The following is a 25,909-nucleotide window of genomic DNA, read 5'->3' as shown; positions in this document are numbered from 1 at the left end:
TTTCATTATTTTCGACTATCTGTCTATCTACTTATTTGTCTGTCTACAATGACTTGTCTCTTTACCTGTGCTTCAGCGACAGAAGGCCAAGCAAAACATGCTACCACGTGTGTGCGAACGACTACCCTAAGCGGACTCGGTGGCGCAACTTTAGCACGTCTGACTCCAGATCAGAAAGTTGCGTGTTCTAATCACGTTCGGGTAAAATTTTCTTTTTAATACTTTTATCTATCTGTCTATATACTTATCTGTCTGTCTACAATGACTTGTCTCTTTACCTTTGCTTCATCGATAGAAAGCCGATCAAAACATTCTACCACGTGTGTGCGAACGGCAACCCTAAGCGGACTCTGTGGCGAACCGGTAGCGCGTCTGACTCCAGATCAGAAAGTGGCGTGTTCGAATCACGTCCGGGCAAAATTCTCTTTTTTAATATTTCCATCTATCTGTCTACCTACTTATTTGTCTGTCTACAATGACTTGTCCCTTTACCTGTGCTTCATCGACACAATGCCGAGCAAAACATGCTACCGCGTGTCTGAAAACGGCTACACTAAGTGGACTCTGTGGCGACACGGTAGCACGTCTGACTCCATATCAGAAGGTTGCGTGTTCGAATCACGTCCGGGTCAAGTTCTCTTTTTTATTATTTTGATCTATCTGTATATCTACTTACTTGTCTGTCTACAATGACTTGTCTCTTTACCTGTGCTTCATCGACAGAAGGCCGAACGAAACATGCTACCACGTGTGTGCGAACAGCTACACTAAGTGGACTCGGTGGCGACACGGTAGCACGTCTGACTCCAGATCAGAAGGTCTCGTGGTCGAATCACGTCCACGTCAAGTTCTCTTTTTCACTATTTTCATCTATCTGTCTACCTACTTATTTGTCTGTCTACAATGACTTGTCTCTTCACCTGTGCTTCATCGACAGAAGTCCGAGCAAAACATGCTACGGCGTGTGTGCGAACGGCTACCCTAAGTGGACTTGATGGCGACACGGTAGAACGTCTGACTCCAGATCAGAAGTTCGCGTGTTCGAATCACGTCCGTGTTAAGTTCTTTTTTTATTATTTTCATCTATCTGTCTATCTACTTATTTGTCTGTGTACAATGACTTGTCTCTTTACCTGTGCTTCATCGACAGAAGGCCGAGCAAAACATGCTACCACGTGTGTGCGAACGGCTACCCTAAGTGGACTTGATAGCGACACGGTAGCGCGTCCGACTCCAGATCAGAAGGTTGCGTGTTCGAACCGCGTGCGGGTCAAATTCTCTTTTTCATTATTTTCGACTATCTGTCTATCTACTTATTTGTCTGTCTACAATGACTTGTCTCTTTACCTGTGCTTCAGCGACAGAAGGCCAAGCAAAACATGCTACCACGTGTGTGCGAACGACTACCCTAAGCGGACTCGGTGGCGCAACTTTAGCACGTCTGACTCCAGATCAGAAAGTTGCGTGTTCTAATCACGTTCGGGTAAAATTTTCTTTTTAATACTTTTATCTATCTGTCTATATACTTATCTGTCTGTCTACAATGACTTGTCTCTTTACCTTTGCTTCATCGATAGAAGGCCGATCAAAACATTGTACCACGTGTGTGCGAACGGCAACCCTAAGCGGACTCTGTGGCGAACCGGTAGCGCGTCTGACTCCAGATCAGAAAGTGGCGTGTTCGAATCACGTCCGGGTAAAATTCTCTTTTTTAATATTTCCATCTATCTGTCTACCTACTTATTTGTCTGTCTACAATGACTTGTCCCTTTAGCTGTGCTTCATCGACACAATGCCGAGCAAAACATGCTACCGCGTGTCTGAAAACGGCTACACTAAGTGGACTCGGTGGCGACACGGTAGCGCGTCTGACTCCAGATCAGAAGGTTGCGTGTTCGAATCACGTCTGGGTCAAATTCTCTTCTTTATTATTTTCAACTATCTGTCTATCTACTTATTTGTCGGTCTACAATAACTTGTCTCTCTACCTGTGCTTCATCGACAGAAGGCTGAGCAAAACATGCTACCGCGTGTGTGCGAACGGCTACCCTAAGCGGACTCGGTGGCGCAACTTTAGCGCGTCATACTCCAGATCAGAAGGTTGCGTGTTCGAACAATGTGCGGGTCAAATTCTCTTTTTTGTTATATTTATCTGTCTATCTACTTATTTGTCATTCTACAATCACTTGTCTCTTTACCTGTGCTTCATCGACTGAAGGCCGAGCAAAACATGCTACGGCGTGTGTGCGAAGGGAAACCCTATAAGCGGACTTGGTGGCGCAACGGTACCACGTCTGACTCCAGATCAGAAGGTTGTGTGTTCAAATCACGTTTGGGTCAAATTTTCTTTTTATTATTTTCATCAATCTGAATATCTACTTATTTGTCTGTCTACAATGACTCATCTCTTTATCTGTGCTGCATCGACAGAAGGCCGAGCAAAACATGCTACCACGTGTTTGCGAATGGCTACACTAAGTGGACTCGGTGGCGACACGGTAGCACGTCTGACTCCAGATCAGAAGGTCTCGTGGTCGAATCACGTCCGCGTCAAGTTCTCTTTTTTACTATTTTCATCTATCTGTCTATCTACTTATTTGTCTGTCTACAGTGACTCTTCTCCTTAGCTGTGGTTCATCGACAGAAGGCCAGGCGAAACATGCTACCACGTGTGTGCAACAGCTACCCTAAGCAGACTCGGTGGCGAACTGGTAGCGCGTCCGACTCCAGATCAGAAGCTTGTGTGTTCGAATCTCGTTTGGGTCAAATTTTCTTTTTATTATTGTCATCAATCTGAATATCTACTTATTTGTCTGTCTACAATGACTTGTCTTTTTATTTGGGTTTCATCGACAGAAAGCCGAGCAAAACTTGCTACCACGTTTGTGCAAACGGCTACCCTAAGCGGACTTGGTGGCGGAACGGTAGCGCGTCTGACTCCAGATCAGAAGGTTGCGTGTTCGAATCGCGTCTGGGTCAAATTCTCTTCTTTATTATTTTCAACTATCTGTCTATCTACTTATTTGTCGGTCTACAATAACTTGTCTCTTTACCTGTGCTTCATCGACAGAAGGCTGAGCAAAACATGCTACCGCGTGTGTGCGAACGGCTACCCTAAGCGGACTCGGTGGCGCAACTTTAGCGCGTCATTCTCCAGATCAGAAGGTTGCGTGTTCGAACAATGTCCGGGTCAAATTCTCTTTTTTGTTATTTTTATCTGTTTATCTACTTATTTGTCATTCTACAATGACTTGTCTCTTTACCTGTGCTTCATCGACAGAAGGCCGAGCAAAACATTCTACCGCGTGTGTGCGAACGGCTACCCTAAGTGGGCTTTATGGCGACACGGTAGCACGTCTGACTCCAGATCAGAAGGTTGCGTGTTCGAATCACGTCTGGGTCAAATTCTTTTTTATTATTTCCATCTATCTGTCTATCTACTCATTTGTCTGTCTACAAGGACTTGTCTCTTTATCTGTGCTGCATCGACAGAAGGCCGAGCAAAACATGCTACCACGTGTTTGCGAATGGCTACACTAAGTGGACTCGGTGGCGACACGGTAGCACGTCTGACTCCAGATCAGAAGGTCTCGTGGTCGAATCACGTCCGCGTCAAGTTCTCTTTTTTACTATTTTCATCTATCTGTCTATCTACTTATTTGTCTGTCTACAGTGACTCTTCTCCTTAGCTGTGGTTCATCGACAGAAGGCCAGGCGAAACATGCTACAACGTGTGTGCAACGGCTACCCTAAGCAGACTCGGTGGCGAACTGGTAGCGCGTCCGACTCCAGATCAGAAGCTTGTGTGTTCGAATCACGTTTGGGTCAAATTTTCTTTTTATTATTTTCATCAATCTGAATATCTACTTATTTGTCTGTCTACAATGACTTGTCTCTTTACCTGTGCCTCATCGACAGAAGGCCGAGCAAAACATGCTACGGCGTGTGTGCGAACGGCTACACTAAGTGGACTTGATGGCGAAAACGTAGAACGTCTGACTCCAGATCAGAAGGTTGCATGTTCGAATCACGTCCGGGTCAAATTCTCTTTTTTTATTATTTTTATAAATCTGTCTATCTACTTATTTGTCTGTCTACAATGACTTGTCTCTTCACGTATGCTTCGTCGACAAAAGGCCGAGCAAAACATGCTACCGCGTGTGTGCGAACGGCTACCCTAAGTGGACTTGATAGCGACACGGTAGCACGTCTGACTCCAGATCAGAAGGTTGCTTGTTCGAATCACGTCCGGGTCAAATTCTCTTTTTTATTACTTTCATCTATCTGTCTATTTACTCATTTGTCTGTCTACAATGACTCATCTCTTCACCTGTGCTTCATCGATAGAAGGCCGAGCAAAACATGCTACCATGTGTGTGCGAATAGCCACCCTAAGTGGACTCGGTGGCGAACTGGTAGCGCGTCCGACTCCAGATCAGAAGGTTGCGTGTTCGAGTCACGTCCGGGTCAAATTCTCTTTTTTAATATTTTCATCTGTATATCTACCTATTTGTCTGTCTACAATGACTTGTCTCTTTATCTGTGCTGCATCGACAGAAGGCCGAGCAAAACATGCTACCACGTGTGTGCGAACGGCTACACTTAATGGACTCGGTAGCGACACAGTAGCACGTCTGACTCCAGATCACAAGGTCTCATGGTCGAATCACGTCTGCGTCAAGTTCTCTTTTTTACTATTTTCATCTATCTGTCTATCTACTTATTTGTCTGTCTAGAGTTACTCTTCTCTTTAGCAGTGCTTCATCGACAGAAGGCCAGGCCATACATGCTACCACGTGTGTGCAACGGCTACCCATGCGGACTCGGTGGCGAACTGGTAGCGCGTCCGACTCCAGATCAGAAGGTTGCGTGTTCTAACCGCGTGCGGGTCAAATTCTCTTTTTCATTATTTTCGACTATCTGTCTATCTACTTATTTGTCTGTCTACAATGACTTGTCTCTTTACCTTTGCTTCATCGATAGAAGGCCGATCAAAACATTCTACCACGTGTGTGCGAACGGCAACCCTAAGCGGACTCTGTGGCGAACCGGTAGCGCGTCTGACTCCAGATCAGAAAGTGGCGTGTTCGAATCACGTCCGGGTAAAATTCTCTTTTTTAATATTTCCATCTATCTGTCTACCTACTCATTTGTCTGTCTACAATGACTTGTCCCTTTACCTGTGCTTCATCGACACAATGCCGAGCAAAACATGCTACCGCGTGTCTGAAAACGGCTACATAAGTGGACTCGGTGGCGACACGGTAGCACGTCTGACTCCATATCAGAAGGTTGCGTGTTCGAATCACGTCCGGGTCAAGTTCTCTTTTTTATTATTTTGATCTATCTGTCTATCTACTTACTTGTCTGTCTACAATGACTTGTCTCTTTACCTGTGCTTCATCGACAGAAGGCCGAGCAAAACATGCTACCGCGTGTATGCGAAGGGAAACCCTATAAGCGGACTTGGTGGCGCAATGGTACCACGTCTGACTCCCGATCAGAAGGTTGTGTGTTCGAATCTCGTTTGGGTCAAATTTTCTTTTTATTATTGTCATCAATCTGAATATCTACCTATTTGTCTGTCTACAATGACTTGTCTTTTTATTTGGGTTTCATCGACAGAAAGCCGAGCAAAACTTGCTACCACGTTTGTGCAAACGGCTACCCTAAGCGGACTCGGTGGCGGAACGGTAGCGCGTCTGACTCCAGATCAGAAGGTTGCGTGTTCGAATCATGTCTGGGTCAAATTCTCTTCTTTATTATTTTCAACTATCTGTCTATCTACTTATTTGCCGGTCTACAATAACTTGTCTCTTTACCTGTGCTTCATCGACAGAAGGCTGAGCAAAACATGCTACAGCGTGTGTGCGAACGGCTACCCTAAGCGGACTCGGTGGCGCAACTTTAGCGCGTCATACTCCAGCTCAGAAGGTTGCGTGTTCGAACAATGTGCGGGTCAAATTTTCTTTTTTGTTATATTTATCTGTCTATCTACTTATTTGTCATTCTACAATCACTTGTCTCTTTACCTGTGCTTCATCGACTGAAGGCCGAGCAAAACATGCTACGGCGTGTGTGCGAAGGGAAACCCTATAAGCGGACTTGGTGGCGCAACGGTACCACGTCTGACTCCAGATAAGAAGGTTGTGTGTTCAAATCACGTTTGGGTCAAAGTTTCTTTTTATTATTTTCATCAATCTGAATATCTACTTATTTGTCTGTCTACAATGACTCATCTCTTCACCTGTGCTTCATCGATAGAAGGCCGAGCAAAACATGCTACCACGTGTGTGCGAACAGCCACCCTTATGGACTCGGTGGCGAACTGGTAGCGCGTCCGACTCCAGATCAGAAGGTTGTGTGTTCGAATCACGTCTGGGCCAAATTCTCTTCTTTATTATTTTGAACTATCTGTCTATCTACTTATTTGTCAGTCTACAATAACTTGTCTCTTTAACTGTGCTTCATCGACAGAAGGCCGAGCAAAACATGCTACCGCGTGTGTGCGAATGGCTACCCTAAGTGGATTTGATGGCGACATGGTAGCACGTCTGACTCCAGATCAGAAGGTTGCGTGTTCGAATCACGTCCGAGTCAAATTCTCTATATTTATTATTTTCATCTATCTGTCTATCTACTAAATTGTCTGTCTACAATGACTCATCTCTTCACCTGTGCTTCATCGATAGAAGGCCGAGCAAAACATGCTACCACGTGTGTGCGAACAGCCACCCTAAGTGGACTCGGTGGCGAACTGGTAGCGCGTCCGACTCCAGATCAGAAGGTTGCGTGTTCTAGCCACGTCCGGGTCAAATTCTCTTTTTTAATATTTTCATCTGTCTATCTACTTATTTGTCTGTCTACAATGACTTGTCTCTATATCTGTGCTGCATCGACAGAAGGCCGAGCAAAACATGCTACCGCGTGTGTGCGAACGGCTAGACTAAGTGGACTCGGTAGCGACACAGTAGCACGTCTGACTCCAGATCACAAGGTCTCATTGTCGAATCACGTCTGCGTCAAGTTCTCTTTTTTACTATTTTCATCTATCTGTTTATCTACTTATTTGTCTGTCTGGAGTTACTCTTCTCTTTAGCAGTGCTTCATCGACAGAAGGCCAGGCCAAACATGCTACCACGTGTGTGCAACGGCTACCCATGCGGACTCGGTGGTGAACTGGTAGCGCGTCCGACTCCAGATCAGAAGGTTGCGTGTTCGAACCGCGTGCGGGTCAAATTCTCTTTTTTATTATTTTCATCTATCTGTCTATCTACTCTTTTGTCTGTCTACAATGACTTGTCTCTTTACCTGTGCTTCACCGACAGAAGGCCAAGCAAAACATGCTACCACGTGTGTGCGAACGGCTACCCTAAGCGGACTCGGTGGCGCAACTTTAGCACGTCTGACTCCAGATCAGAAAGTTGCGTGTTCTAATCACGTTCGGGTAAAATTTACCTTTTAATTCTTTTATCTATCTGTCTATATACTTATCTGTCTGTCTACAATGACTTGTCTCTTTACCTTTGCTTCATCGATAGAAGGCCGATCAAAACATTCTACCACGTGTGTGCGAATGGCAACCCTAAGCGGACTCTGTGGCGACACGGTAGCACGTCTGACTCCATATCAGAAGGTTGCGTGTTCGAATCAAGTCCGGGTCAAGTTCTCTTTTTTATTATTTTGATCTATCTGTCTAACTACTTACTTGTCTGTCTACAATGACTTGTCTCTTTACCTGTGCTTCAACGACAGAAGGCCGAGCAAAACTTGCTAGCACGTGTGTGCAAACGGCTACCGTAAGCAGACTCTGAGGCGCAACGGTAGCGCGTCAGACTCCAGATCAGAAGGTAGCGTGTTCGAATCACGTCTGGCTGAAATTCTTTCTTTTAATATTTTCAACTATCTGTCTATCTACTTATTTGTCTGTCTACAATGACTTGTCTCTTTACTCTTGCTTCATCGAGAAAAGGCCGAGCAAAACATGCTACCGTGTGTGTGCGAACGGCTACCCTAAGCGGACACGGTGGCGCAACTTTAGCACGTCTGACTCCAGATCAGAAGGTTGCGTGTTCTAATCACGTCCGGGTAAATTTTTTTTTAATATTTTTATCTATCTGTCTATATACTTATCTGTCTGTCTACAATGACTTGTCTCTTTACCTGTGCTTCATTGACTGAAGGCCGAGCAAAACATGTTACCGCGTGTGTGCGAACGGCTACCCTAAGCAGACTCTGTGGCGAACCGGTAGCGCGTCTGATTCCAGATCAGGAAGTTGCGTGTTCGAATGAAGTCCGGGTCAAACTCTCTTTTTTATTATTTTCATCTGTCTATCTACTTATTTGTCTGTCTACAATGACTTGTCTCTTTACCTGTGCTTCATCGACAGATGTCCGAGCAAAACATGCTTCCGCGTGTGTGCGAACGCCTACACTAAGTGGACTCGGTGGCGATACGGTAGCACGTCTGACCCAGATCACATGGTAGCGTGTTCGAATCACGTCTGGGTCAAATTCTCTTTTTTACTATTTGCAACTATTTGTCTATCTACTTATTTGTCTGTCTACAATGACTTGCCTCTTTACCTGTGTTTCATCGACAGAAGGCCGAGCAAAACATGCTACCGCGTGGGTGCGAACGGCTACCTTAAGCGGACTCGGTGGTGCAACTTTAGCACGTCTGACTCCATATCAGAAGGTTGCGTGTTCTAATCATACCCGGGTCAAATTCTCTTTTTATGATTTTCATCTATCTGTTTATCTACTTATTTGTCCGTCTACAATGGCTTGTGCCTTTACGTGTGCTTCGTCGACAGAAGGCCGACCAAAACATTCTACCACGTGTGCGCGAACAGCAACCCTAAGCGGACTCTGTGGCGAACCGGCAGCGCGTCTGACTCCAGATCAGAAGGTTGCGTGTTCGAATCACGTCCGGGTAAAATTCTCTTTTAATATTTCCATCTATCTGTCTACCTACTTATTTGTCTGTCTACAATGGCTTGTCCTTTTACCTGTGCTTCTTCGACACAATGCCGAGCAAAACATGCTACCACGTGTCTGAAAACGGCTACACTAAGTGGACTCGGTGGCGACACGGTAGCACGTCTGACTCCATATCAGAAGCTTGCGTTTTGAAATCACGTCCGAGTCAAGTTCTCTTTTTTATTATTTTCATCTATCTGTCTATCTACTTACTTGTCTGTTTACAATGACTTGTCTCCTTACCTGTGCTTCATCGACAGAAGGCCGAGCAAAACATGCTACCGCGTGTGTGTGAAGGGAAACCCTATAAGCGGACTTGGTGGCGCAACGGTACCACGTCTGACTCCAGATCAGAAGGTGTTGTGTTCAAATCACGTTTGGGTCAAATTTTCTGTTTATTATTTTGATCAATCTGAATATCTACCTATTTGTCTGTCTACAATGACTTGTCTCTTTACCTGTGCTTCACCGACAGAAGGCCAAGCAAAACATGCTACCACGTGTGTGCGAACGGCTACCCTAAGCGGACTCGGTGGCGCAACTTTAGCACGTCTGACTCCAGATCAGAAAGTTGCGTGTTCTAATCACGTTCGGGTAAAATTTACCTTTTAATTCTTTTATCTATCTGTCTATATACTTATCTGTCTGTCTACAATGACTTGTCTCTTTACCTTTGCTTCATCGATAGAAGGCCGATCAAAACATTCTACCACGTGTGTGCGAATGGCAACCCTAAGCGGACTCGGTGGCGCAACTTTAGCGCGTCATACTCCAGATCAGAAGGTGGCGTGTTCGAATCACGTCCGGGTCAAGTTCTCTTTTTTATTATTTTGATCTATCTGTCTAACTACTTACTTGTCTGTCTACAATGACTTGTCTCTTTACCTGTGCTTCAACGACAGAAGGCCGAGCAAAACTTGCTAGCACGTGTGTGCAAACGGCTACCGTAAGCAGACTCTGAGGCGCAACGGTAGCGCGTCAGACTCCAGATCAGAAGGTAGCGTGTTCGAATCACGTCTGGCTGAAATTCTTTCTTTTAATATTTTCAACTATCTGTCTATCTACTTATTTGTCTGTCTACAATGACTTGTCTCTTTACTCTTGCTTCATCGAGAAAAGGCCGAGCAAAACATGCTACCGTGTGTGTGCGAACGGCTACCCTAAGCGGACACGGTGGCGCAACTTTAGCACGTCTGACTCCAGATCAGAAGGTTGCGTGTTCTAATCACGTCCGGGTAAATTTTTTTTTAATATTTTTATCTATCTGTCTATATACTTATCTGTCTGTCTACAATGACTTGTCTCTTTACCTGTGCTTCATTGACTGAAGGCCGAGCAAAACATGTTACCGCGTGTGTGCGAACGGCTACCCTAAGCAGACTCTGTGGCGAACCGGTAGCGCGTCTGATTCCAGATCAGGAAGTTGCGTGTTCGAATGAAGTCCGGGTCAAACTCTCTTTTTTATTATTTTCATCTGTCTATCTACTTATTTGTCTGTCTACAATGACTTGTCTCTTTACCTGTGCTTCATCGACAGATGTCCGAGCAAAACATGCTTCCGCGTGTGTGCGAACGCCTACACTAAGTGGACTCGGTGGCGATACGGTAGCACGTCTGACCCAGATCACATGGTAGCGTGTTCGAATCACGTCTGGGTCAAATTCTCTTTTTTACTATTTGCAACTATTTGTCTATCTACTTATTTGTCTGTCTACAATGACTTGCCTCTTTACCTGTGTTTCATCGACAGAAGGCCGAGCAAAACATGCTACCGCGTGGGTGCGAACGGCTACCTTAAGCGGACTCGGTGGTGCAACTTTAGCACGTCTGACTCCATATCAGAAGGTTGCGTGTTCTAATCATACCCGGGTCAAATTCTCTTTTTATGATTTTCATCTATCTGTTTATCTACTTATTTGTCCGTCTACAATGGCTTGTGCCTTTACGTGTGCTTCGTCGACAGAAGGCCGACCAAAACATTCTACCACGTGTGCGCGAACAGCAACCCTAAGCGGACTCTGTGGCGAACCGGCAGCGCGTCTGACTCCAGATCAGAAGGTTGCGTGTTCGAATCACGTCCGGGTAAAATTCTCTTTTAATATTTCCATCTATCTGTCTACCTACTTATTTGTCTGTCTACAATGGCTTGTCCTTTTACCTGTGCTTCTTCGACACAATGCCGAGCAAAACATGCTACCACGTGTCTGAAAACGGCTACACTAAGTGGACTCGGTGGCGACACGGTAGCACGTCTGACTCCATATCAGAAGCTTGCGTTTTGAAATCACGTCCGAGTCAAGTTCTCTTTTTTATTATTTTCATCTATCTGTCTATCTACTTACTTGTCTGTTTACAATGACTTGTCTCCTTACCTGTGCTTCATCGACAGAAGGCCGAGCAAAACATGCTACCGCGTGTGTGTGAAGGAAAACCCTATAAGCGGACTTGGTGGCGCAACGGTACCACGTCTGACTCCAGATCAGAAGGTGTTGTGTTCAAATCACGTTTGGGTCAAATTTTCTGTTTATTATTTTGATCAATCTGAATATCTACCTATTTGTCTGTCTACAATGACTTGTCTCTTCACCTGTGCTTCATCGATAGATGGCCGAGCAAAACATGCTACCACGTGTGTGCGAACGGCCACCCTAAGCGGACTCGGTGGCGAAACGGTAGCGCGTCTGACTCCAGATCAGAAGGTTTCGTGTTCGAATCACGTCTGGGTCAAATTCTCTTCTTTATTATTTTCAACTATGTCTATCTACTTATTTGTCAGTCTACAATAACTTGTCTCTTTACCTGTGCTTCATCGACAGAAGGCCGAGCAAAACATGCTACCGCGTGTGTGCGAACGGCTACCCTAAGCGGACTCGGTGGCGCAACTTTAGCGCGTCATACTCCAGATCAGAAGGTGGCGTGTTCGAACAATGTGCGGGTGAAATTCTCTTTTTTGTTATTTTAATCTTTCTATCTACTTATTTGTCATTCTACAATCACTTGTCTCTTTACCTGTGCTTCATTGACCGAAGGCCGAGCAAAAGATGCTACGGCGTGTGTGCGAACGGCTACACTAAGTGGACTTAATGGCGAAACGGTAGCACGTCTGACTCCAGATCAGAAGGTTGCGTGTTCGAATCACGTCCTGGTCAAATTCTCTTTTTTTATTATTTTCATCTATCTGTCTATCTACTTATTTGTCTGTCTACAATGACTTGTCTCTTCACCTGTGCTTCATCGATAGAAGGCCGAGCAAAACATGCTACCACGTGTGTGCGAACAGCCACCCTAAGTGGACTCGGTGGCGAACTGGTAGCGCTTCGTCTCCAGATCAGAAGGTTGCGTGTTCGAACCGGGTGCGGGTCAAATTCTCTTTTTTATTATTTTCATCTATCTGTCTATCTACTCTTTTGTCTGTCTACAATGACTTGTCTCTTTACCTGTGCTTCACCGACAGAAGGCCAAGCAAAACATGCTACCACGTGTGTGCGAACGGCTACCGTAAGCAGACTCTCAGGCGCAACGGTAGCGCGTCAGACTTCAGATCAGAAGGTAGCGTGTTCGAATCACGTCTGGGTCAAATTCTGTTCTTTATTATTTTCAACTATCTGTCTATCTACTTATTTGTCGGTCTACAATAACTTGTCTCTTTACCTGTGCTTCATCGACAGAAGGCCGAGCAAAACATGCTACCGCGTGTGTGCGAACGGCTACCCAAAGCGGACTCGGTGGCGAACCGGTAGCGCGTCTGATTCCAGATCAGAAAGTTGCGTGTTCGAATGACGTCCGGGTCAAATTCTCTTTTTTATTATTTTCATCTGTCTATCTACTTATTTGTCTGCCTACAATGACTTGTCTCTTTACCTGTGCTTCAATGACTGAAGGCCGAGCAAAACATGCTACCGCGTGTGTGCGAACGGCTACCCTAAGCAGACTCTGTGGCGAACCGGTAGCGCGTCTGATTCCAGATCAGGAAGTTGCGTGTTCGAATGAAGTCCGGGTCAAACTCTCTTTTTTATTATTTTCATCTGTCTATCTACTTATTTGTCTGTCTACAATGACTTGTCTCTTTACCTGTGCTTCATCGACAGATGTCCGAGCAAAACATGCTTCCGCGTGTGTGCGAACGCCTACACTAAGTGGACTCGGTGGCGATACGGTAGCACGTCTGACCCAGATCACATGGTAGCGTGTTCGAATCACGTCTGGGTCAAATTCTCTTTTTTACTATTTGCAACTATTTGTCTATCTACTTATTTGTCTGTCTACAATGACTTGCCTCTTTACCTGTGTTTCATCGACAGAAGGCCGAGCAAAACATGCTACCGCGTGGGTGCGAACGGCTACCTTAAGCGGACTCGGTGGTGCAACTTTAGCACGTCTGACTCCAGATCAGAAGGTTGCGTGTTCTAATCATACCCGGGTCAAATTCTCTTTTTATGATTTTCATCTATCTGTTTATCTACTTATTTGTCCTTCTACAATGACTTGTGCCTTTACGTGTGCTTCGTCGACAGAAGGCCGACCAAAACATTCTACCACGTGTGCGCGAACAGCAACCCTAAGCGGACTCTGTGGCGAACCGGCAGCGCGTCTGACTCCAGATCAGAAGGTTGCGTGTTCGAATCACGTCCGGGTAAAATTCTCTTTTAATATTTCCATCTATCTGTCTACCTACTTATTTGTCTGTCTACAATGGCTTGTCCCTTTACCTGTGCTTCATCGACACAATGCCGAGCAAAACATGCTACCACGTGTCTGAAAACGGCTACACTAAGTGGACTCGGTGGCGACACGGTAGCACGTCTGACTCCATATCGGAAGCTTGCGTTTTGAAATCACGTCCGAGTCAAGTTCTCTTTTTTAATATTTTCATCTATCTGTCTATCTACTTACTTGTCTGTTTACAATGACTTGTCTCCTTACCTGTGCTTCATCGACAGAAGGCCGAGCAAAACATGCTACCGCGTGTGTGCGAAGGGAAACCCTATAAGCGGACTTGGTGGCGCAATGGTACCACGTCTGACTCCAGATCAGAAGGTGTTGTGTTCAAATCACGTTTGGGTCAAATTTTCTTTTTATTATTTTGATCAATCTGAATATCTACTTATTTGTCTGTCTACAATGACTTGTCTCTTCACTTGTGCTTCATCGATAGAAGGCCGAGCAAAACATGCTACCACGTGTGTGCGAACGGCCACCCTAAGCGGACTCGGTGGCGAAACGGTAGCGCGTCTGACTCCAGATCAGAAGGTTTCGTGTTCGAATCACGTCTGGGTCAAATTCTCTTCTTTATTATTTTCAACTATGTCTATCTACTTATTTGTCAGTCTACAATAACTTGTCTCTTTACCTGTGCTTCATCGACAGAAGGCCGAGCAAAACATGCTACCGCGTGTGTGCGAACGGCTACCCTAAGCGGACTCGGTGGCGCAACTTTAGCGCGTCATACTCCAGATCAGAAGGTGGCGTGTTCGAACAATGTGCGGGTGAAATTCTCTTTTTTGTTATTTTTATCTTTCTATCTACTTATTTGTCATTCTACAATCACTTGTCTCTTTACCTGTGCTTCATCGACCGAAGGCCGAGCAAAAGATGCTACGGCGTGTGTGCGAACGGCTACACTAAGTGGACTTAATGGCGAAACGGTAGCACGTCTGACTCCAGATCAGAAGGTTGCGTGTTCGAATCACGTCCTGGTCAAATTCTCTTTTTTTATTATTTTCATCTATCTGTCTATCTACTTATTTGTCTGTCTACAATGACTTGTCTCTTCACCTGCGCTTCATCGATAGAAGGCCGAGCAAAACATGCTACCACGTGTGTGCGAACAGCCACCCTAAGTGGACTCGGTGGCGAACTGGTAGCGCTTCGTCTCCAGATCAGAAGGTTGCGTGTTCGAACCGGGTGCGGGTCAAATTCTCTTTTTTATTATTTTCATCTATCTGTCTATCTACTCTTTTGTCTGTCTACAATGACTTGTCTCTTTACCTGTGCTTCACCGACAGAAGGCCAAGCAAAACATGCTACCACGTGTGTGCGAACGGCTACCGTAAGCAGACTCTCAGGCGCAACGGTAGCGCGTCAGACTTCAGATCAGAAGGTAGCGTGTTCGAATCACGTCTGGGTCAAATTCTCTTCTTTATTATTTTCAACTATCTGTCTATCTACTTATTTGTCGGTCTACAATAACTTGTCTCTTTACCTGTGCTTCATCGACAGAAGGCCGAGCAAAACATGCTACCGCGTGTGTGCGAACGGCTACCCTAAGCGGACTCGGTGGCGCAACTTTAGCGCGTCATACTCCAGATCAGAAGGTTGTGTGTTCAAATCTCGTTTGGGTCAAATATTCTTTTTATTATTTCCATCAATCTGAATATCTACTTATTTGTCTGTCTACAATGACTCATCTCTTAACCTGTGTTTCATCGATAGAAGGCCGAGCAAAACATGCTACCACGTGTGTGCGAACAGCCACCCTAAGTGGACTCGGTGGCGAACTGGTAGCGCGTCCGACTCCAGATCAGAAGGTTGCGTGTTCGAATCACGTCTGGGTCAAATTCTCTTCTTTACTATTTTGAACTATCTGTCTATCTACTTATTTGTCAGTCTACAATAACTGGTCTCTTTACCTGTGCTTCATCGACAGAAGGCCGAGCAAAAACATGCTACCACGTGTGTGCGACCGGCTACCGTAAGCAGACTCTGAGGCGCAACGGTAGCGCGTCAGACTCCAGATCAGAAGGTAGCGTGTTCGAATCACGTCTGGCTGAAATTATTTCTTCTAATATTTTGAACTATCTGTCTATCTACCTATTTGTCTGTCTACAATGACTTGTCTCTTTACTTTTGCTTCATCGAGAAAAGGCCGAGCAAAACATGCTACCGTGTGTTGCGAACGGCTACCCTAAGCGCACTCGGTGGCGCAACTTTAGCACGTCTGACTCCAGATCAGAAGGCTGCGTGTTCTAATCACGTCCGGGTAAATTTTTTTTCAATATTTTTATCTATCTGTCTATATACTTATCTGTCTGTCTACAATGACTTGTCTCTTTACCTGTGCTTCACCGACAGAAGGCCAAGCAAAACATGCTACCACGTGTGTGCGAACGGCTACCCTAAGCAGACTGTGTGGCGAACCGGTAGCGCGTCTGATTCCAGATCAGAAAGTTGCGTGTTCGAATGACGTCCGGGTCAAATTCTCTTTTTTATTATTTTCATCTGTCTATCTACTTATTTGTCTGCCTACCATGACTTGTCTCTTTACCTGTGCTTCATTGACAGAAGGCCGAGCAAAACATGCTACCGCGTGTGTGCGAACGGCTACCCTAAGCAGACTCTGTGGCGAACCGGTAGCGCGTCTGATTCCAGATCAGGAAGTTGCGTGTTTGAATGACGTCCGGGTCAAATTCTCTTTTTTATTATTTTCATCTGTCTATCTACTTATTTGTCTGTCTACAATGACTTGTCTCTTTACCTGTGCTTCATTGACAGAAGTCCGAGCAAAACTTGCTACCGCGTGTGTGCGAACGCCTACACTAAGTGGACTCGGTGGCGATACGGTAGCACGTCTGACTCCAGATCACATGGTGGCGTGTTCTAATCACATCCGGGTCAAATTCTCTTTTTTTGATTTTCATCTCTCTGTTTATCTTCTTATTTGTCCTTCTACAATGGCTTGTCCCTTTACCTGTGCTTCGTCGACAGAAGGCTGACCAAAACATTCTACCACGTGTGTGCAAACGGCAACCCTAAGCGGACTCTGTGGCGAACCGGTAGCGCGTCTGACTCCAGATCAGAAGGTTGCGTGTTCGAATCACGTCCGGGTAAAATTCTCTTTTTAATATTTCCATCTATCTGTCTACCTACTTATTTGTCTGTCTACAATGGCTTGTCCCTTTACCTGTGCTTCATCGACACAAGGCTGAGAAAAACATGCTACCGCGTGTCTGAAAACGGCTACACAAAGTGGACTCGGTGGCGACACGGTAGCACGTCTGACTCCATATCAGAAGGTTTCGTGTTCGAATCACGTCTGGGTCAAGTTCTCTTTTTAATTATTTTCGTCTATCTGTATATCTACTTATTTGTCTGTCTACAATGACTTGTCTCTTTACCTGTGCTTCATCGACAGAAGGCCGAGCAAAACATGCTACCGCGTGTGTGCGAAGGGAAACCCGATAAGCGGACTTGGTGGCGCAATGGTACCATGTCTGACTCCAGATCAGAAGGTTGTGTGATCGAATCACGTTTGGGTCAAATTTTCTTTTTATTATTTTGATCAATCTGAATATCTACTTATTTGTCTGTCTACAATGACTTGTCTCTTCACCTGTGCTTCATCGATAGAAGGCCGAGCAAAACATGCTACCACGTGTGTGCGAACGGCCACCCTAAGCGGACTTGGTGGCGGAACGGTAGCGCGTCTGACTCCAGATCAGAATGTTTCGTGTTCGAATCACGTCTGGGTCAAATTCTCTTCTTTATTATTTTCAACTATCTGTCTATCTACTTATTTTTCAGTCTACAATAACTTGTCTCTTTACCTGTGCTTCATCGACAGAAGGCCGAGCAAAACATGCTACCGCGTGTGTGCGAACGGCTACCCTAAGCGGACTCGGTGGCGCAACTTTAGCGCGTCATACTCCAGATCAGAAGGTGGCGTGTTCGAACAATGTGCGGGTGAAATTCTCTTTTTGTTATTTTTATCTTTCTATCTACTTATTTGTCATTCTACAATCACTTGTCTCTTTACCTGTGCTTCATTGACCGAAGGCCGAGCAAAAGATGCTACGGCGTGTGTGCGAACGGCTACTCTAAGTGGACTTAATGGCGAAACGGTAGCACGTCTGACTCCAGATCAGAAGGTTGCGTGTTCGAATCACGACCTGGTCAAATCCTCTTTTTTTATTATTTTCATCTATCTGTCTATCTACTTATTTGTCTGTCTACAATGACTTGTCTCTTCACCTGTGCTTCATCGATAGAAGGCCGAGCAAAACATGCTACCACGTGTGTGCGAACAGCCACCCTAAGTGGACTCGGTGGCGAACTGGTAGCGCTTCGTCTCCAGATCAGAAGGTTGCGTGTTCGAACCGGGTGCGGGTCAAATTCTCTTTTTTATTATTTTCATCTATCTGTCTATCTACTCTTTTGTCTGTCTACAATGACTTGTCTCTTTACCTGTGCTTCACCGACAGAAGGCCAAGCAAAACATGCTACCACGTGTGTGCGAACGGCTACCGTAAGCAGACTCTCAGGCGCAACGGTAGCGCGTCAGACTTCAGATCAGAAGGTAGTGTGTTCGAATCACGTCTGGGTCAAATTCTCTTCTTTATTATTTTCAACTATCTGTCTATCTACTTATTTGTCGGTCTACAATAACTTGTCTCTTTACCTGTGCTTCATCGACAGAAGGCCGAGCAAAACATGCTACCGCGTGTGTGCGAACGGCTACCCTAAGCGGACTCGGTGGCGAACCGGTAGCGCGTCTGATTCCAGATCAGAAAGTTGCGTGTTCGAATGACGTCCGGGTCAAATTCTCTTTTTTATTATTTTCATCTGTCTATCTACTTATTTGTCTGCCTACAATGACTTGTCTCTTTACCTGTGCTTCAATGACTGAAGGCCGAGCAAAACATGCTACCGCGTGTGTGCGAACGGCTACCCTAAGCAGACTCTGTGGCGAACCGGTAGCGCGTCTGATTCCAGATCAGGAAGTTGCGTGTTCGAATGAAGTCCGGGTCAAACTCTCTTTTTTATTATTTTCATCTGTCTATCTACTTATTTGTCTGTCTACAATGACTTGTCTCTTTACCTGTGCTTCATCGACAGATGTCCGAGCAAAACATGCTTCCGCGTGTGTGCGAACGCCTACACTAAGTGGACTCGGTGGCGATACGGTAGCACGTCTGACCCAGATCACATGGTAGCGTGTTCGAATCACGTCTGGGTCAAATTCTCTTTTTTACTATTTGCAACTATTTGTCTATCTACTTATTTGTCTGTCTACAATGACTTGCCTCTTTACCTGTGTTTCATCGACAGAAGGCCGAGCAAAACATGCTACCGCGTGGGTGCGAACGGCTACCTTAAGCGGACTCGGTGGTGCAACTTTAGCACGTCTGACTCCAGATCAGAAGGTTGCGTGTTCTAATCATACCCGGGTCAAATTCTCTTTTTATGATTTTCATCTATCTGTTTATCTACTTATTTGTCCTTCTACAATGACTTGTGCCTTTACGTGTGCTTCGTCGACAGAAGGCCGACCAAAACATTCTACCACGTGTGCGCGAACAGCAACCCTAAGCGGACTCTGTGGCGAACCGGCAGCGCGTCTGACTCCAGATCAGAAGGTTGCGTGTTCGAATCACGTCCGGGTAAAATTCTCTTTTAATATTTCCATCTATCTGTCTACCTACTTATTTGTCTGTCTACAATGGCTTGTCCCTTTACCTGTGCTTCATCGACACAATGCCGAGCAAAACATGCTACCACGTGTCTGAAAACGGCTACACTAAGTGGACTCGGTGGCGACACGGTAGCACGTCTGACTCCATATCGGAAGCTTGCGTTTTGAAATCACGTCCGAGTCAAGTTCTCTTTTTTAATATTTTCATCTATCTGTCTATCTACTTACTTGTCTGTTTACAATGACTTGTCTCCTTACCTGTGCTTCATCGACAGAAGGCCGAGCAAAACATGCTACCGCGTGTGTGCGAAGGGAAACCCTATAAGCGGACTTGGTGGCGCAATGGTACCACGTCTGACTCCAGATCAGAAGGTGTTGTGTTCAAATCACGTTTGGGTCAAATTTTCTTTTTATTATTTTGATCAATCTGAATATCTACTTATTTGTCTGTCTACAATGACTTGTCTCTTCACTTGTGCTTCATCGATAGAAGGCCGAGCAAAACATGCTACCACGTGTGTGCGAACGGCCACCCTAAGCGGACTCGGTGGCGAAACGGTAGCGCGTCTGACTCCAGATCAGAAGGTTTCGTGTTCGAATCACGTCTGGGTCAAATTCTCTTCTTTATTATTTTCAACTATGTCTATCTACTTATTTGTCAGTCTACAATAACTTGTCTCTTTACCTGTGCTTCATCGACAGAAGGCCGAGCAAAACATGCTACCGCGTGTGTGCGAACGGCTACCCTAAGCGGACTCGGTGGCGCAACTTTAGCGCGTCATACTCCAGATCAGAAGGTGGCGTGTTCGAACAATGTGCGGGTGAAATTCTCTTTTTTGTTATTTTTATCTTTCTATCTACTTATTTGTCATTCTACAATCACTTGTCTCTTTACCTGTGCTTCATCGACCGAAGGCCGAGCAAAAGATGCTACGGCGTGTGTGCGAACGGCTACACTAAGTGGACTTAATGGCGAAACGGTAGCACGTCTGACTCCAGATCAGAAGGTTGCGTGTTCGAATCACGTCCTGGTCAAATTCTCTTTTTTTATTATTTTCATCTATCTGTCTATCTACTTATTTGTCTGTCTACAATGACTTGTCTCTTCACCTGCGCTTCATCGATAGAAGGCCGAGCAAAACATGCTACCACGTGTGTGCGAACAGCCACCCTAAGTGGACTCGGTGGCGAACTGGTAGCGCTTCGTCTCCAGATCAGAAGGTTGCGTGTTCGAACCGGGTGCGGGTCAAATTCTCTTTTTTATTATTTTCATCTATCTGTCTATCTACTCTTTTGTCTGTCTACAATGACTTGTCTCTTTACCTGTGCTTCACCGACAGAAGGCCAAGCAAAACATGCTACCACGTGTGTGCGAACGGCTACCGTAAGCAGACTCTCAGGCGCAACGGTAGCGCGTCAGACTTCAGATCAGAAGGTAGCGTGTTCGAATCACGTCTGGGTCAAATTCTCTTCTTTATTATTTTCAACTATCTGTCTATCTACTTATTTGTCGGTCTACAATAACTTGTCTCTTTGCCTGTGCTTCATCGACAGAAGGCCGAGCAAAACATGCTACCGCGTGTGTGCGAACGGCTACCCTAAGCGGACTCGGTGGCGCAACTTTAGCGCGTCATACTCCAGATCAGAAGGTTGTGTGTTCAAATCTCGTTTGGGTCAAATATTCTTTTTATTATTTCCATCAATCTGAATATCTACTTATTTGTCTGTCTACAATGACTCATCTCTTAACCTGTGTTTCATCGATAGAAGGCCGAGCAAAACATGCTACCACGTGTGTGCGAACAGCCACCCTAAGTGGACTCGGTGGCGAACTGGTAGCGCGTCCGACTCCAGATCAGAAGGTTGCGTGTTCGAATCACGTCTGGGTCAAATTCTCTTCTTTACTATTTTGAACTATCTGTCTATCTACTTATTTGTCAGTCTACAATAACTGGTCTCTTTACCTGTGCTTCATCGACAGAAGGCCGAGCAAAAACATGCTACCACGTGTGTGCGACCGGCTACCGTAAGCAGACTCTGAGGCGCAACGGTAGCGCGTCAGACTCCAGATCAGAAGGTAGCGTGTTCGAATCACGTCTGGCTGAAATTATTTCTTCTAATATTTTGAACTATCTGTCTATCTACCTATTTGTCTGTCTACAATGACTTGTCTCTTTACTTTTGCTTCATCGAGAAAAGGCCGAGCAAAACATGCTACCGTGTGTTGCGAACGGCTACCCTAAGCGCACTCGGTGGCGCAACTTTAGCACGTCTGACTCCAGATCAGAAGGCTGCGTGTTCTAATCACGTCCGGGTAAATTTTTTTTCAATATTTTTATCTATCTGTCTATATACTTATCTGTCTGTCTACAATGACTTGTCTCTTTACCTGTGCTTCACCGACAGAAGGCCAAGCAAAACATGCTACCACGTGTGTGCGAACGGCTACCCTAAGCAGACTGTGTGGCGAACCGGTAGCGCGTCTGATTCCAGATCAGAAAGTTGCGTGTTCGAATGACGTCCGGGTCAAATTCTCTTTTTTATTATTTTCATCTGTCTATCTACTTATTTGTCTGCCTACCATGACTTGTCTCTTTACCTGTGCTTCATTGACAGAAGGCCGAGCAAAACATGCTACCGCGTGTGTGCGAACGGCTACCCTAAGCAGACTCTGTGGCGAACCGGTAGCGCGTCTGATTCCAGATCAGGAAGTTGCGTGTTTGAATGACGTCCGGGTCAAATTCTCTTTTTTATTATTTTCATCTGTCTATCTACTTATTTGTCTGTCTACAATGACTTGTCTCTTTACCTGTGCTTCATTGACAGAAGTCCGAGCAAAACTTGCTACCGCGTGTGTGCGAACGCCTACACTAAGTGGACTCGGTGGCGATACGGTAGCACGTCTGACTCCAGATCACATGGTGGCGTGTTCTAATCACATCCGGGTCAAATTCTCTTTTTTTGATTTTCATCTCTCTGTTTATCTTCTTATTTGTCCTTCTACAATGGCTTGTCCCTTTACCTGTGCTTCGTCGACAGAAGGCTGACCAAAACATTCTACCACGTGTGTGCAAACGGCAACCCTAAGCGGACTCTGTGGCGAACCGGTAGCGCGTCTGACTCCAGATCAGAAGGTTGCGTGTTCGAATCACGTCCGGGTAAAATTCTCTTTTTAATATTTCCATCTATCTGTCTACCTACTTATTTGTCTGTCTACAATGGCTTGTCCCTTTACCTGTGCTTCATCGACACAAGGCTGAGAAAAACATGCTACCGCGTGTCTGAAAACGGCTACACAAAGTGGACTCGGTGGCGACACGGTAGCACGTCTGACTCCATATCAGAAGGTTGCGTGTTCGAATCACGTCTGGGTCAAGTTCTCTTTTTAATTATTTTCGTCTATCTGTATATCTACTTATTTGTCTGTCTACAATGACTTGTCTCTTTACCTGTGCTTCATCGACAGAAGGCCGAGCAAAACATGCTACCGCGTGTGTGCGAAGGGAAACCCGATAAGCGGACTTGGTGGCGCAATGGTACCATGTCTGACTCCAGATCAGAAGGTTGTGTGATCGAATCACGTTTGGGTCAAATTTTCTTTTTATTATTTTGATCAATCTGAATATCTACTTATTTGTCTGTCTACAATGACTTGTCTCTTCACCTGTGCTTCATCGATAGAAGGCCGAGCAAAACATGCTACCACGTGTGTGCGAACGGCCACCCTAAGCGGACTTGGTGGCGGAACGGTAGCGCGTCTGACTCCAGATCAGAATGTTTCGTGTTCGAATCACGTCTGGGTCAAATTCTCTTCTTTATTATTTTCAACTATCTGTCTATCTACTTATTTTTCAGTCTACAATAACTTGTCTCTTTACCTGTGCTTCATCGACAGAAGGCCGAGCAAAACATGCTACCGCGTGTGTGCGAACGGCTACCCTAAGCGGACTCGGTGGCGCAACTTTAGCGCGTCATACTCCAGATCAGAAGGTGGCGTGTTCGAACAATGTGCGGGTGAAATTCTCTTTTTGTTATTTTTATCTTTCTATCTACTTATTTGTCATTCTACAATCACTTGTCTCTTTACCTGTGCTTCATTGACCGAAGGCCGAGCAAAAGATGCTACGGCGTGTGTGCGAACGGCTACTCTAAGTGGACTTAATGGCGAAACGGTAGCACGTCTGACTCCAGATCAGAAGGTTGCGTGTTCGAATCACGACCTGGTCAAATCCTCTTTTTTTATTATTTTCATCTATCTGTCTATCTACTTATTTGTCTGTCTACAATGACTTGTCTCTTCACCTGTGCTTCATCGATAGAAGGCCGAGCAAAACATGCTACCACGTGTGTGCGAACAGCCACCCTAAGTGGACTCGGTGGCGAACTGGTAGCGCTTCGTCTCCAGATCAGAAGGTTGCGTGTTCGAACCGGGTGCGGGTCAAATTCTCTTTTTTATTATTTTCATCTATCTGTCTATCTACTCTTTTGTCTGTCTACAATGACTTGTCTCTTTACCTGTGCTTCACCGACAGAAGGCCAAGCAAAACATGCTACCACGTGTGTGCGAACGGCTACCGTAAGCAGACTCTCAGGCGCAACGGTAGCGCGTCAGACTTCAGATCAGAAGGTAGTGTGTTCGAATCACGTCTGGGTCAAATTCTCTTCTTTATTATTTTCAACTATCTGTCTATCTACTTATTTGTCGGTCTACAATAACTTGTCTCTTTACCTGTGCTTCATCGACAGAAGGCCGAGCAAAACATGCTACCGCGTGTGTGCGAACGGCTACCCTAAGCGGACTCGGTGGTGCAACTTTAGCGCGTCATACTCCAGATCAGAAGGTTGTGTGTTCAAATCACGTTTGGGTCAAATATTCTTTTTATTATTTTCATCAATCTGAATATCTACTTATTTGTCTGTCTACAATGACTCATCTCTTAACCTGTGCTTCATCGATAGAAGGCCGAGCAAAACATGCTACCACGTGTGTGCGAACAGCCACCCTAAGTGGACTCGGTGGCGAACTGGTAGCGCGTCCGACTCCAGATCAGAAGGTTGCGTGTTCGAATCACGTCTGGGTCAAATTCTCTTGTTTATTATTTTGAACTATCTGTCTATCTACTTATTTGTCAGTCTACAATAACTGGTCTCTTTACCTGTGCTTCATCGACAGAAGGCCGAGCAAAACATTCTACCGCGTGTGTGCTAATGGCTACCCTAAGTGGACTTGATGGCGACATGGTAGCACGTCTGACTCCAGATCAGAAGGTTGCGTGTTCGAATCACATCCGGGTCAAATTCTCTATTTTTATTATTTTCATCTATCTGTCTATCTACTCAATTGTCTGTCTACAATGACTCATCTCTTCACCTGTGCTTCATCGATAGAAGGCCGAGCGAAACATGCCAAAACGTGTGTGCGAACAGCCACCCTAAGTGGACTCGGTGGCGAACTGGTAGCGCGTCCGACTCCAGATCAGAAGGTTGCGTGTTCTAGCCACGTCCGGGTCAAATTCTCTTTTTTAATATTTTCATCTGTCTGTCTACTTATTTGTCTGTCTACAATGACTTGTCTCTATATCTGTGCTGCATCGACAGAAGGCCGAGCAAAACATGCTACCACGTGTGTGCGAACGGCTACACTAAGTGGACTCGGTGACGACACGGTTACACGCCTGACTCCAGATCAGAAGGTCTCGTGGTCGAATCACGTCCGCGTCAAGTTTTCTTTTTTACTATTTTCATCTATCTGTCTATCTGCTTATTTGTCTTTCTACAGTGACTCTTCTCTTTAGCTGTGCTTCATCGACAGAAGGTCAGGCAGAACATGCTACCACGTGTGTGCAACGGCTACCCTAAGCAGACTCGGTGGCAAACTGGTAGCGCCTCCATCTCCAGATCAGAAGGTTGCGTGTTCGAACCGGGTGCGGGTCAAATTCTCTTTTTTATTATTTTCATCTATCTGTCTATCTACTCTTTTGTCTGTCTACAATGACTTGTCTCTTTACCTGTGCTTTACCGACAGAAGGCCGAGCAAAACATGCTACCGTGTGTTGCGAACGGCTACCCTAAGCGGACTCGGTGGCGCAACTTTAGCACGTCTGACTCCAGATCAGAAGGTTGCGTGTTCTAATCACGTCCGGGTAAATTTTTTTTAATATTTTTATCTATCTGTCTATATACTTATCTGTCTGTCTACAATGACTTGTCTCTTTACCTGTGCTTCACCGACAGAAGGCCAAGCAAAACATGCTACCACGTGTGTGCAACGGCTACCCTAAGCAGACTCTGTGGCGAACCGGTAGCGCGTCTGATTCCAGATCAGAAAGTTGCGTGTTCGAATGACGTCCGGGTCAAATTCTCTTTTTTATTATTTTCATCTGTCTATCTACTTATTTGTCTGCCTACCATGACTTGTCTCTTTACCTGTGCTTCATTGACAGAAGGCCGAGCAAAACATGCTACCGCGTGTGTGCGAACGGCTACCCTAAGCAGACTCTGTGGCGAACCGGTAGCGCG

The 25,909-nt window shown here is 45.5% G+C and overlaps 6 non-coding genes across 6 annotated transcripts; all 6 read left to right on the top strand.

Annotated features, from left to right (window-relative positions):
- The first annotated feature begins 1,842 nt into the window (after positions 1 to 1,842).
- On the top strand, positions 1,843 to 1,914 carry TRNAW-CCA (transfer RNA tryptophan (anticodon CCA)). Its single transcript has one exon. It is a non-coding gene; the product is annotated as a tRNA-Trp (tRNA).
- Positions 1,915 to 2,907: 993 nt separating this feature from the next.
- Positions 2,908 to 2,979, top strand: TRNAW-CCA (transfer RNA tryptophan (anticodon CCA)). Its single transcript has one exon. It is a non-coding gene; the product is annotated as a tRNA-Trp (tRNA).
- A 2,697-nt stretch (positions 2,980 to 5,676) lies between these two features.
- TRNAW-CCA (transfer RNA tryptophan (anticodon CCA)) lies at positions 5,677 to 5,748 on the top strand. The gene has a single exon. It is a non-coding gene; the product is annotated as a tRNA-Trp (tRNA).
- Positions 5,749 to 11,637: 5,889 nt separating this feature from the next.
- On the top strand, positions 11,638 to 11,709 carry TRNAW-CCA (transfer RNA tryptophan (anticodon CCA)). Its single transcript has one exon. It is a non-coding gene; the product is annotated as a tRNA-Trp (tRNA).
- A 2,479-nt stretch (positions 11,710 to 14,188) lies between these two features.
- Positions 14,189 to 14,260, top strand: TRNAW-CCA (transfer RNA tryptophan (anticodon CCA)). The gene has a single exon. It is a non-coding gene; the product is annotated as a tRNA-Trp (tRNA).
- A 5,671-nt stretch (positions 14,261 to 19,931) lies between these two features.
- Positions 19,932 to 20,003, top strand: TRNAW-CCA (transfer RNA tryptophan (anticodon CCA)). Its single transcript has one exon. It is a non-coding gene; the product is annotated as a tRNA-Trp (tRNA).
- The last annotated feature ends 5,906 nt before the right edge of the window (positions 20,004 to 25,909 follow it).

The sequence above is a fragment of the Rhipicephalus microplus genome, chromosome 5, assembly GCF_043290135.1.
Source record: "Rhipicephalus microplus isolate Deutch F79 chromosome 5, USDA_Rmic, whole genome shotgun sequence".
Taxonomy (NCBI): domain Eukaryota; kingdom Metazoa; phylum Arthropoda; class Arachnida; order Ixodida; family Ixodidae; genus Rhipicephalus; species Rhipicephalus microplus.
The sequence above is the reverse complement of the archived record's forward strand: the minus strand, read 5'-3'. Positions and strand labels throughout refer to the sequence as shown.